This window comes from Oncorhynchus kisutch, linkage group LG19 (genome assembly GCF_002021735.2).
Source record: "Oncorhynchus kisutch isolate 150728-3 linkage group LG19, Okis_V2, whole genome shotgun sequence".
Taxonomy (NCBI): domain Eukaryota; kingdom Metazoa; phylum Chordata; class Actinopteri; order Salmoniformes; family Salmonidae; genus Oncorhynchus; species Oncorhynchus kisutch.
Window position 1 is genome coordinate 60,067,774 of NC_034192.2, and position 12,724 is coordinate 60,080,497.

A 12,724-nucleotide genomic window follows, 5' to 3' on the forward strand; every position below is an offset into this window, starting at 1 on the left:
GTGGTAGGTAGATATACCGTAGGATTGGGAGGTGGTAGGTAGATATACTGTAGGATTGGGAGGAGGTAGGTATGTGTATGTATACTGTAGGATTGGGAGGAGGTAGGTATGTGTATGTATACTGTATGATTGGGAGGAGGTGGTAGGTAGATATACTGTATGATTGGGAGGAGGTGGTAGGTAGATATACTGTAGGATTGGGAGGAGGTAGGTATGTGTATGTATACTGTAGGATTGGGAGGAGGTGGTAGGTAGATATACTGTAGGATTGGGAGGAGGTGGTAGGTAGATATACTGTAGGATTGGGAGGAGGTAGGTATGTGTATGTATACTGTAGGATTGGGAGGAGGTGGTAGGTAGATATACTGTATGATTGGGAGGAGGTGGTAGGTAGATATACTGTAGGATTGGGAGGAGGTGGCAGGTAGATATACCGTAGGATTGGGAGGAGGTGGCAGGTAGATATACTGTATGATTGGGAGGAGGTGGTAGGTAGATATACTGTAGGATTGGGAGGAGGTAGGTATGTGTATGTATACTGTATGATTGGGAGGAGGTGGTAGGTAGATATACTGTAGGATTGGGAGGAGTTAGGTATGTGTATGTATACTGTATGATTGGGAGGAGGTGGTAGGTAGATATACTGTAGGATTGGGAGGAGTTAGGTATGTGTATGTATACTGTATGATTGGGAGGAGGTGGTAGGTAATATACTGTAGGATTGGGAGGAGGTGGTAGGTAGATATACTGTAGGATTGGGAGGAGGTAGGTATGTGTATGTATACTGTAGGATTGGGAGGAGGTGGTAGGTAGATATACTGTATGATTGGGAGGAGGTGGTAGGTAGATATACCGTAGGATTGGGAGGTGGTAGGTAGATATACTGTAGGATTGGGAGGAGGTGGTAGGTAGATATACTGTAGGATTGGGAGGAGGTAGGTATGTGTATGTATACTGTAGGATTGGGAGGAGGTGGTAGGTAGATATACTGTATGATTGGGAGGAGGTGGTAGGTAGATATACCGTAGGATTGGGAGGTGGTAGGTAGATATACTGTAGGATTGGGAGGAGGTGGCAGGTAGATATACTGTATGATTGGGAGGAGGTAGGTATGTGTATGTATACTGTATGATTGGGAGGAGGTGGTAGGTAGATATACTGTAGGATTGGGAGGAGGTAGGTATGTGTATGTATACTGTAGGATTGGGAGGAGGTGGTAGGTAGATATACTGTAGGATTGGGAGGAGGTTCGTAGGTAGATATACTGTAGGATTGGGAGGAGGTAGGTATGTGTATGTATACTGTAGGATTGGGAGGAGGTGGTGGGTAGATATACTGTATGATTGGGAGGAGGTGGTAGGTAGATATACTGTAGGATTGGGAGGAGGTGGCAGGTAGATATACCGTAGGATTGGGAGGAGGTGGCAGGTAGATATACTGTATGATTGGGAGGAGGTGGTAGGTAGATATACTGTAGGATTGGGAGGAGGTAGGTATGTGTAAGTATACTGTATGATTGGGAGGAGGTGGTAGGTAGATATACTGTAGGATTGGGAGGAGTTAGGTATGTGTATGTATACTGTATGATTGGGAGGAGGTGGTAGGTAGATATACTGTAGGATTGGGAGGAGGTAGGTATGTGTATGTATACTGTATGATTGGGAGGAGGTGGTAGGTAGATATACTGTAGGATTGGGAGGAGGTAGGTATGTGTATGTATACTGTATGATTGGGAGGAGGTGGTAGGTAGATATACTGTAGGATTGGGAGGAGTTAGGTATGTGTATGTATACTGTATGATTGGGAGGAGGTGGTAGGTAGATATACTGTAGGATTGGGAGGAGGTGGTAGGTAGATATACTGTAGGATTGGGAGGAGGTAGGTATGTGTATGTATACTGTAGGATTGGGAGGAGGTGGTAGGTAGATATACTGTATGATTGGGAGGAGGTGGTAGGTAGATATACCGTAGGATTGGGAGGTGGTAGGTAGATATACTGTATGATTGGGAGGAGGTGGTAGGTAGATATACTGTAGGATTGGGAGGAGGTAGGTATGTGTATGTATACTGTAGGATTGGGAGGAGGTGGTAGGTAGATATACTGTAGGATTGGGAGGAGGTAGGTATGTGTATGTATACTGTAGGATTGGGAGGAGGTGGTAGGTAGATATACTGTATGATTGGGAGGAGGTGGTAGGTAGATATACCGTAGGATTGGGAGGTGGTAGGTAGATATACTGTAGGATTGGGAGGAGGTAGGTATGTGTATGTATACTGTAGGATTGGGAGGAGGTGGTAGGTAGATATACTGTATGATTGGGAGGAGGTGGTAGGTAGATATACCGTAGGATTGGGAGGTGGTAGGTAGATATACTGTAGGATTGGGAGGAGTTAGGTATGTGTATGTATACTGTATGATTGGGAGGAGGTGGTAGGTAGATATACTGTATGATTGGGAGGAGGTGGTAGGTAGATATACTGTAGGATTGGGAGGAGGTAGGTATGTGTATGTATACTGTAGGATTGGGAGGAGGTGGTAGGTAGATATACTGTATGATTGGGAGGAGGTGGTAGGTAGATATACTGTATGATTGGGAGGAGGTGGGTATGTGTATGTATACTGTATGATTGGGAGGAGGTGGTAGGTAGATATACTGTATGATTGGGAGGAGGTGGTAGGTAGATATACTGTAGGATTGGGAGGAGGTGGTAGGTAGATATACTGTAGGATTGGGAGGAGGTGGTAGGTAGATATACTGTAGGATTGGGAGGAGGTGGTAGGTAGATATACTGTAGGATTGGGAGGAGGTGGTAGGTAGATATACTGTAGGATTGGGAGGAGGTAGGTATGTGTATGTATACTGTATGATTGGGAGGAGGTGGTAGGAAGATATACTGTAGGATTGGGAGGAGGTAGGTATGTGTATGTATACTGTAGGATTGGGAGGAGGTAGGTATGTGTATGTATACTGTATGATTGGGAGGAGGTGGTAGGTAGATATACTGTAGGATTGGGAGGAGGTAGGTATGTGTATGTATACTGTATGATTGGGAGGAGGTGGTAGGTAGATATACTGTAGGATTGGGAGGAGGTGGTAGGTAGATATACTGTAGGATTGGGAGGTGGTAGGTAGATATACTGTAGGATTGGGAGGAGGTGGTAGGTAGATATACTGTAGGATTGGGAGGTGGTAGGTAGATATACTGTAGGATTGGGAGGAGGTGGTAGGTAGATATACTGTAGGATTGGGAGGTGGTAGGTAGATATACTGTAGGATTGGGAGGAGGTGGTAGGTAGATATACTGTAGGATTGGGAGGAGGTAGGTATGTGTATGTATACTGTATGATTGGGAGGAGGTGGTAGGTAGATATACTGTAGGATTGGGAGGAGGTAGTTATGTGTATGTATACTGTACACCATGTCCTTGGCAAGCTTGGTTCCTGGGAAGAATAAAAAGTGAATGATCTCAAATCCCCCGGTATTTGCAATTGCGTATCATAGTAACCCATTCTGTCAGGCGTTGTGTCAACGTCCATGTAGTTGGGGGAGGCAGCATTGTGACATCACAACCTCCTTCAGTTCCTTCCTGCTGATTCGTAATTGGTTATCAAAACAGAATCCAGGTACATTTAGAACGCCTATGTCTGCCTCCCAAATGGCAGCCTATTCCCTTCATAGTGCACATAGTGTTGAACAGAGTGCTATGGGACCCTGGTCAAAAGGTAGCGCACTATAATAGTGAATGGGGTTCCGTTTGGGATGTAGACTGTGATAAAGCAAGGGGTGGAGAATAGCCCGCGGGGCCCTGAGCACGATCTGAATTGCTAATGTTTAGATTATTAGAAATCTTCCTTACAGCCTGAAGAGATGATTGTGTGCCTATAAACTCACACTGGATTCTGTCTGTTTTGATTGGTTCCACGCTGCTTCTGAGAACAAGCCAAAAAACAAGTCCATAGTGATCCCATTGTTTGATGCTATTCTTTTCTCCTTTTCTTTCACCAGCTAGTAGTTATAAGTGAGAAGGTCTGTTCTATGGTGTTTGGTCCTATAGACAGTTATAAGTGAGAAGGTCTGTATTTGGTCCTATAGACAGTTATAAGTGAGAAGGTCTGTATTTGGTCCTATAGACAGTTATAAGTGAGAAGGTCTGTATTTGGTACTATAGACAGTTATAAGTGAGAAGGTCTGTATTTGGTCCTATAGACAGTTATAAGTGAGAAGGTCTGTATTTGGTCCTATAGACAGTTACAAGTGAGAAGGTCTGTATTTGGTCCTATAGACAGTTATAAGTGAGAAGGTCTGTATTTGGTACTATAGACAGTTATAAGTGAGAAGGTCTGTATTTGGTCCTATAGACAGTTATAAGTGAGAAGGTCTGTATTTGGTCCTATAGACAGTTATAAGTGAGAAGGTCTGTATTTGGTCCTATAGACAGTTATAAGTGAGAAGGTCTGTATTTGGTACTATAGACAGTTATAAGTGAGAAGGTCTGTATTTGGTACTATAGACAGTTATAAGTGAGAAGGTCTGTATTTGGTCCTATAGACAGTTATAAGTGACAAGGTCTGTATTTGGTCCTATAGACAGTTATAAGTGAGAAGGTCTGTATTTGGTCCTATAGACAGTTATAAGTGAGAAGGTCTGTATTTGGTACTATAGACAGTTATAAGTGAGAAGGTATGTATTTGGTCCTATAGACAGTTATAAGTGAGAAGGTCTGTATTTGGTCCTATAGACAGTTATAAGTGAGAAGGTCTGTATTTGGTCCTATAGACAGTTATAAGTGAGAAGGTCTATATTTGGTCCTATAGACAGTTATAAGTGAGAAGGTCTGTATTTGGTCCTATAGACAGTTATAAATGAGAAGGTCTGTATTTGGTCCTATAGATAGTTATAAGTGAGAAGGTCTGTATTTGGTCCTATAGACAGTTATAAGTGAGAAGGTCTGTATTTGGTCCTATAGACAGTTATAAGTGAGAAGGTCTGTATTTGGTCCTATAGACAGTTATAAGTGAGAAGGTCTGTATTTGGTCCTATAGACAGTTATAAGTGAGAAGGTCTGTATTTGGTCCTATAGACAGTTATAAGTGAGGTCTGTTCTCTGGTATTTGGTCCTATAGACAGTTATAAGTGAGAAGGTCTGTTCTCTGGTATTTGGTCCTATAGACAGTTATAAGTGAGGTCTGTTCTAGGGTATTTGGTACTATAGACAGTTATAAGTGAGGTCTGTTCTCTGGTATTTGGTCCTATAGACAGTTATACGTGAGAAAGTCTGTTCTATGGTATTTGGTACTATAGACAGTTATAAGTGAGAAGGTCTGTATTTGGTCCTATGGACAGTTATAAGTGAGAAGGTCAGTTCTAGGGTATTTGGTCGTTTATATTGGGAGTGATAAAACACAACCCGATAGTTTTAATGGTCCTGATTCCATGATATTTTTACACAGTTGTTTACATTTCACTTGTCACTTTTCACCATTGCCCATTTCCTTTTCACCATTGCCCATTTCCTTTTCACCATTGTCCATTTCCTTTTCACCATTGCCCATTTCCTTTTCACCATTGCCCATTTCCTTTTCACCATTGCCCCTAATGTCCTCCTTATTTGTTCATAAGGGTTCATGCAAGTGTGGCACAAATTCGATTTTAGACCTGACCAGTTTACACTGGTTCCGTCTGCAAGCGCTTCCTGGACTGCTGGGACATAAGCTCTGAGTTGAACACATAGGAGGGGTCCTCTGCTGATGTGTTCACCATCCTTTTTAGACGGTAGATCATTTGATCATTATTTAAGACCACACAGAATGTGACGCAGTAAGAGATTGGTAGATTTGGCAGATGAACGTTAATAAATTAATGAGGAGAAACACAAGTAGTTAAACTGAAATATAAACATTTTATGAAAAACATGATCAAAAAATGTTTATATTTCAGTTTAACTACTTGTGTTTCTCCTCATTAATTTATTAACGTTCATCTGCCAAATCTACCAATCTCTTACTGTGTCACATTCTGTGTGGTCTCTTTATGATGATGTAACACCTCCTCCTATCCTGTGTGGTCTCTTTATGATGATGTAACACCTCCTCCTATCCTGTGTGGTCTCTTTATGATGATGTAACACCTCCTCCTATCCTGTGTGGTCTCTTTATGATGATGTAACACCTCCTCCTATCCTGTGTGGTCTCTTTATGACGATGTAACACCTCCTCCTATCCTGTGTGGTCTCTTTATGATGATGTAACACCTCCTCCTATCCTGTGTGGTCTCTTTATGATGATGTAACACCTCCTCCTATCCTCTGTGGTCTCTTTATGACAATGTAACACCTCTTCCTATCCTGTGTGGTCTCTTTATGACGATGTAACACCTCCTCCTATCCTGTGTAGTCTCTTTATGATGATGTAACACCTCCTCCTATCCTCTGTGGTCTCTTTATGACAATGTAACACCTCTTCCTATCCTGTGTGGTATCTTTATGACGATGTAACACCTCCTCCTATCCTCTGTGGTCTATTTTAGCATGTTGTTATTGGTGGCTTTGTGGCTGCAGCAGGCCTGTCAAAATGTGCTTGATGGCGAAGGAGTCTGTGACTGCCTGCCTGCCTGCTGGCCTGCCTGCCTGCCTGCCTGCTGGCCTGCCTCTACACTGCAGCATGAGACAAGATTAATGGTATAGCAGGTTGTTGACTTTTATTTCCCTCCCTTACTCTCCTTCAGTCTCTCAAACACCTCCCCCCCCCCTCTCTCTCTCTCTCTCTCTCTCTCTCTCTCTCTCTCTCTCTCTCTCTCTACCTCCCTCTCTCTCTCTCTCTCTCTCTACCTCCCTCTCTCCCTCTCTCTCTCTCTCTACCTCCCTCTCTCTCTCTCTCTCTCTCTCTCTCTCTCTCTCTCTCTCTCTCTACCTCCCTCTCTCTCTCTCATTCTCTCTCTACCTCCCGTTCTCTCTCTCTCTCTCTCTCTCTCTCTACCTCTCTCTCTCTCTCTCTCTCTCTCTCTCTCTCTCTCTTTCTCTCTCTCTCTCTCTCTCTCTCTCTCTCTCTCTCTCTCTCTCTCTCTCTCCCTCTCTCTCTCTCTCTCTCTCTCTCTCTCTCCCTCTCTCCCTCTCTCTCTCTCTCTCTCTCTCTCCATCTCCTCCTCTTCTCTCCCTTGGCAGATAGTTTTGTGGTGGCTCCACATAGTGATGATCCTGTGGTGCCATAATGAAGCTAGCTGCTCCTTCATATCTAAACCCCATTCTGTCACACTCCCACCCCACCCCACCCAACCAGTGAAATATACATCAAACCTCCACTATAAAGAGTGTGTGCAGCCAGCATGGCGCTTCTATTGGCAGAACTATAATGGAGACAGAGATTGATGGTCGGGACCAGGTGTGTTTTTGAATCCTACCTGATTTAATAGCTTTTCCCCCTCTACCACCAAGCCAAGCCAACAGAGCCAGTGAAGGAGGAGAGTAGCTCTGAAGGTGAGTGGAGGGGAGTGGAGGAGAGTCGTGGGACTGCGATGGAGATGACATTGACCTGTTATGTGGCTACGTTTCACTGCTACATTATCACGGCACTTGCACAGCCACCATCATGGAAATGTTATCCCTTTCCCCTTTCCATTTTCATTAAGATAAAACTGCCTGCCTCTCTCTCGCTTTTGTCCTCCTCTTCTCCTGGGTGCACCTCTGCTAGATGCCATGCAAGAGCAGAATAACAATACCTCTGCTGTTTTAAATGGCGTGGTGGCTGTGTCTGTGGCTGTGTCTGTGTCTGTGTCTGTGTCTGTGTCTGTGTCTGTTGCTGTGTCTGTGGCTGTGTCTGTGGCTGTGGCCGTGGCTGTGTCTGTGGATGTGTCTGTGGCTGTGTCTGTTGCTGTGTCTGTTGCTGTGTCTGTGGCTGTGTCTGTGGCTGTGGCCGTGGCTGTGGCTGTGTGTGTGTGTGTGTGTGTGTGTGTGTGTGTGTGTGTGTGTGTGTGTGTGTGTGTGTGTGTGTGTGTGTGTGTGTGTGTGTGTGTGTGTGTGTGTGTGTGTGTGTGTGTGTGTGTGTGTGTGTGTGTGTGTGCAGTGTAGTGTAGTGTAGTGTAGTGTAGTGTGTGTGCAGTGTGTGTATGGGTACATGTGCAGTGTGTGTGTCTCCTTTAAAAAAAAAATATTTAACCTTTATTTAACCAGGAAGGGCTCATTGAGATTCAAATCTATTTTTCAAGAGCGCCCTGGCCAAGATAGGCAGCACCAAGTCATTACAAAAAAATGACAGACAGACAACATGAAAAACTACAAGTAATCTAGTAAAAACCATTGAATTCACAAGAGTATAAAACAGCTAATTAAAAACATTGACAGGTCAGGGAATCAGCCTCAAAATCCTTCATCAGTGATTTAAAAACACCAATCGGGACGAGTTCTTCCAGTTTAAAAGTATTTCTCTCTGTGAGCGTAGTCCTTCATGTCTCTCCTCTCACTGCTGATAGGGCATCAACCCCTGAGATTCAGCCAATGATTGTATTCAAGGAGTAACTACACTAAGCCCCTCCTCTTTCCTCTGGACTAAATGTGGATCCAAATCTTCCATACCACCTATAAAGAAAACATAGTAAACCCGAAAAATTCATTTTTTGATGAATCACTGTCATTACATTGTGTACATTTGTATGTTTAATGGGGGAAATTAACAATATAAAACCTGCCGAGCTGTGAAGACAGAGTGCTTATTGGTATGTGCCTGTGTGAATAATGACGAACGTCTTGGTGCAGCACAGTGAGATGTTTATCACAATTATACTGAACAAAAATATAAATGCATCATTTTCTAAGATTTTACTGAGTTACAGTTCATATAAGGAAATCAGTCAATGGAAATAAATTCATCAGGCCCTAATCTATGGATTTCACATGACTGGCAGGGGTGCCGCCATGGGTGGGCCTGGGAGGGCATAGGCCCACCCACTGGGGAGTCAGGCCCACCCACTTGGCAGCCAGGCCCACCCACTGGGAAGCCAGGCCCATCATAATGAGTTTTTCCCCAACAATAAGGCTTTATTACAGACAGAAATACTCCTCTTTTGTGTGTGTGTGTGTCCTGTTTAGGGCAGCAGGTAGCAGGTAACCTAGCTAGTAAACCTGAAGATGGCTGGTTTGAATCCCCGAGCCGACTAGGTGAAACATCTGTCGATGTGCCGTTGAGCAAGGCACTTAACCCTAACTGCCACTGGAAGTGGCTCCGGAGAAGATCGTCTGCTAAATGACTAACATGGAAATGAGAGCTGAGTCTTACATGCATTTGTGATGGTACAGGTCCTATAGGAATGCTGCCAACGTGGCCACATCCAGTACCCTTAGATACACTATAGAGAGCCTTCCATGTGATGTGAATGTTCAATTACGACACAATAGTCCTCCCTAAAGAGAGGGAAGACATTACTCCTATTAAAATATGTATTATTATGGGGCGGCAGGGTAGCCTAGTGGTTAGAGCGTAGAGGCGGCAGGGTAGCCTAGTGGTTAGAGTGTAGAGGCGGCAGGGTAGCCTAGTGGTTAGAGTGTAGAGGCGGCAGGGTAGCCTAGTGGTTAGAGCGTTGGACTAGTAACCGGAAGGTTGCAAGTTCAAATCCCCGAGCTGACAAGGTACAAATCTGTCTTCTGCCCCTGAACAGGCAGTTAACCCACTGTTCCTAGGCCGTCATTGAAAATAAGAATTTGTTCTTAACTGACTTGCCTGGTTAAATAAAGGTTAAAGAAATATATATAAAGAAAATGGGGGTGAGGGAGGATGGCAGATGTTTATTAACTTTATCAGGGATGAGAGGAGAGACAATACAGGAGAGATGGTTACACACTATTTATTAACTTTATCAGGGATGAGGGGAGAGACAATACAGGAGAGATGGTTACACACTATTTATTAACTTTATCAGGGATGAGAGGAGAGACAATACAGGAGAGATGGTTACACTATTTATTAACTTTATCAGGGATGAGAGGAGAGACAATACAGGAGAGATGGTTACACACTATTTATTAACTTTATCAGGGATGAGGGGAGAGACAATACAGGAGAGATGGTTACACACTATTTATTAACTTTATCAGGGATGAGAGGAGAGACAATACAGGAGAGATGGTTACACTATTTATTAACTTTATCAGGGATGAGGGGAGAGACAATACAGGAGAGATGGTTACACTATTTATTAACTTTATCAGGGATGAGGGGAGAGACAATACAGGAGAGATGGTTACACACTATTTATAAACTTTATCAGGGATGAGGGGAGAGACATTACAGTAATCAAACAACCTTTCCTGCAGCTAAATCACCTCATGGGTGGAAAGTTATTTGTATTTTTCATAATTTAAAAATGAATCAACATGATTTAAAATAATCTCGGAAAATCCGGTGTTCCTCTACGTCAAACGTTGTTTCTATATTTTAGTCGTCTGTGATGTATATAAAGTGTAATATTGGGATTCAAACTCAACATGTAATACATTTAAACTCTTTATCTGACATGGTACAGGTGTCTTCTTTATTTTTAAGAACATGTGTGTGAGGTGTAATACTTTTGTTTCAAAGTAGATTTGTTTAAGACTACCAAGAAACACTCAGTGTGACCCTGATTTAGCTGACTACACTAAAAGGTTAAATGCCTTACTCAAAAGCACATCGACAGATTTGCCAGCTATTGAAACCAGCGACCTATAATGCAGACTAAACTAGGATTCCCGTGGGAAGAGCATATAATTAAAGATGGGTTAAAGGCCTACAGGAAAAACACATGGTGTATGTTGAAGCAACACTTCTAGTTGAAGTAAGAGAATACAGTAAAGTTGTAGTAAGAGCATACAGTAAAGTTGAAGTAAGAGAATACAGTAAAGTTGAAGTGAGAGAATACAGTAAATATGAAGTGAGAGAATAGAGTAAAGTTGAAGTGAGAGAATACAGTAAAGTTGAAGTGAGAGAATACAGTAAAGTTGAAGTGAGAGAATACAGTAAAGTTGTAGTAAGAGCATACAGTAAAGTTGAAGTAAGAGAATACAGTAAAGTTGAAGTGAGAGAATACAGTAAATATGAAGTGAGAGAATAGAGTAAAGTTGAAGTGAGAGAATACAGTAAATATGAAGTGAGAGAATAGAGTAAAGTTGAAGTGAGAGAATACAGTAAAGTTGTAGTGAGAGAATACAGTAAAGTTGAAGTGAGAGAATACAGTAAAGCGTGGAAAGGTATGTCTTTGGAAGTGTGAAAATACACGTTTGTTGAAGAAACAAGTGCTGTTTTTGCCAGTGTGGATGGATAGACAGCAGTACACACATCATTCAAAATGATTATCAGGGATGAGGGAGATGATGTGAAGAATACGCCTTTTCTCTGTGTGTTTGTTGTATAAATAGATATTTAACGATGTAGATGGATGGTCAGTCTGAGTATGGAAAGGAGCTGATTAACTAACAGGCATAACAGCCCCGGGACATCATTTGTACGATATGTCACTACCATCACATCACAAGGCTCCCTGACCTTTGTGACAAAGTCTTAACAGAGTCCGAAGTGAGGGCTAACAGAGTCCTACCAGAGGTCTAATCTACTCCTGTTTTACTCATTCTGCTTCATGGTTGATATAAAGCATATCAAATTTGAACTTTCATTTTTTAAATTCCCTCTTTCTGTCACACTCTCCCTCTTTCTGTCACTCTCTCCCTCTTTCTGTTACTCTCTCCCTCTTTCTGTCACACTCTCCATCTTTCTGTCACTCTCTCCCTCTTTCTGTTACTCTCTCCCTCTTTCTGTTACTCTCTCCCTCTTTCTGTCACACTCTCACTCTTTCTGTTACTCTCTCCCTCTTTCTGTCACTCTCTCCATCTTTCTGTCACACTCTCCCTCTTTCTGTCACACTCTCCCTCTTTCTGTTACTCTCTCCCTCTTTCTGTTACTCTCTCCCTCTTTCTGTCACTCTCTCCCTCTTTCTGTCACTCCCTCCCTCTTTCTGTCACTCTCTCCCTCTTTCTGTCACTCTCTCCCTCTTTCTGTCACTCTCTCCCTCTTTCTGTCACTCTCTCCCTCTTTCTGTCACTCTCTCCCTCTTTCTGTCACTCTCTCCCTCTTTCTGTCACTCTCTCCCTCTTTCAGTCACTCTCTCCCTCTTTCTGTCACTCTCCCTATTTCTGTCACTCTCTCCCTCTTTCAGTCACTCTCTCCCTCTTTCTGTCACTCTCTCCCTCTTTCTGTCACTCTCTCCCTCTTTCAGTCACTCTCTCCCTCTTTCAGTCACTCTCTCCCTCTTTCTGTCACTCTCCCTCTTTCTGTCACTCTCTCCCTCTTTCAGTCACTCTCTCCCTCTTTCTGTTACTCTCTCCCTCTTTCTGTCACTCTCTCCCTCTTTCTGTCACTCTCTCCCTCTTTCTGTCACTCTCTCCCTCTTTCTGTCACTCTCTCCCTCTTTCTGTCACTCTCTCCCTCTTTCTGTCACTCTCTCCCTCTTTCTGTCACACTCTCCCTCTTTCTGTCACTCTCTCCTTCTTTCTTTCACACTCTCCCTCTTTCTGTCACTCTCTCCCTCTTTCTGTCACACTCTCCCTCTTTCTGTTACTCTCTCCCTCTTTCTGTCACTCTCTCCCTCTTTCTGTCACTCTCTCCCTCTTTCTGTTACTCTCTCCCTCTTTCTGTCACACTCTCCCTCTTTCTGTTACTCTCTCCCTCTTTCTGTCACTCTCTCCCTCTTTCTGTCACTCTCTC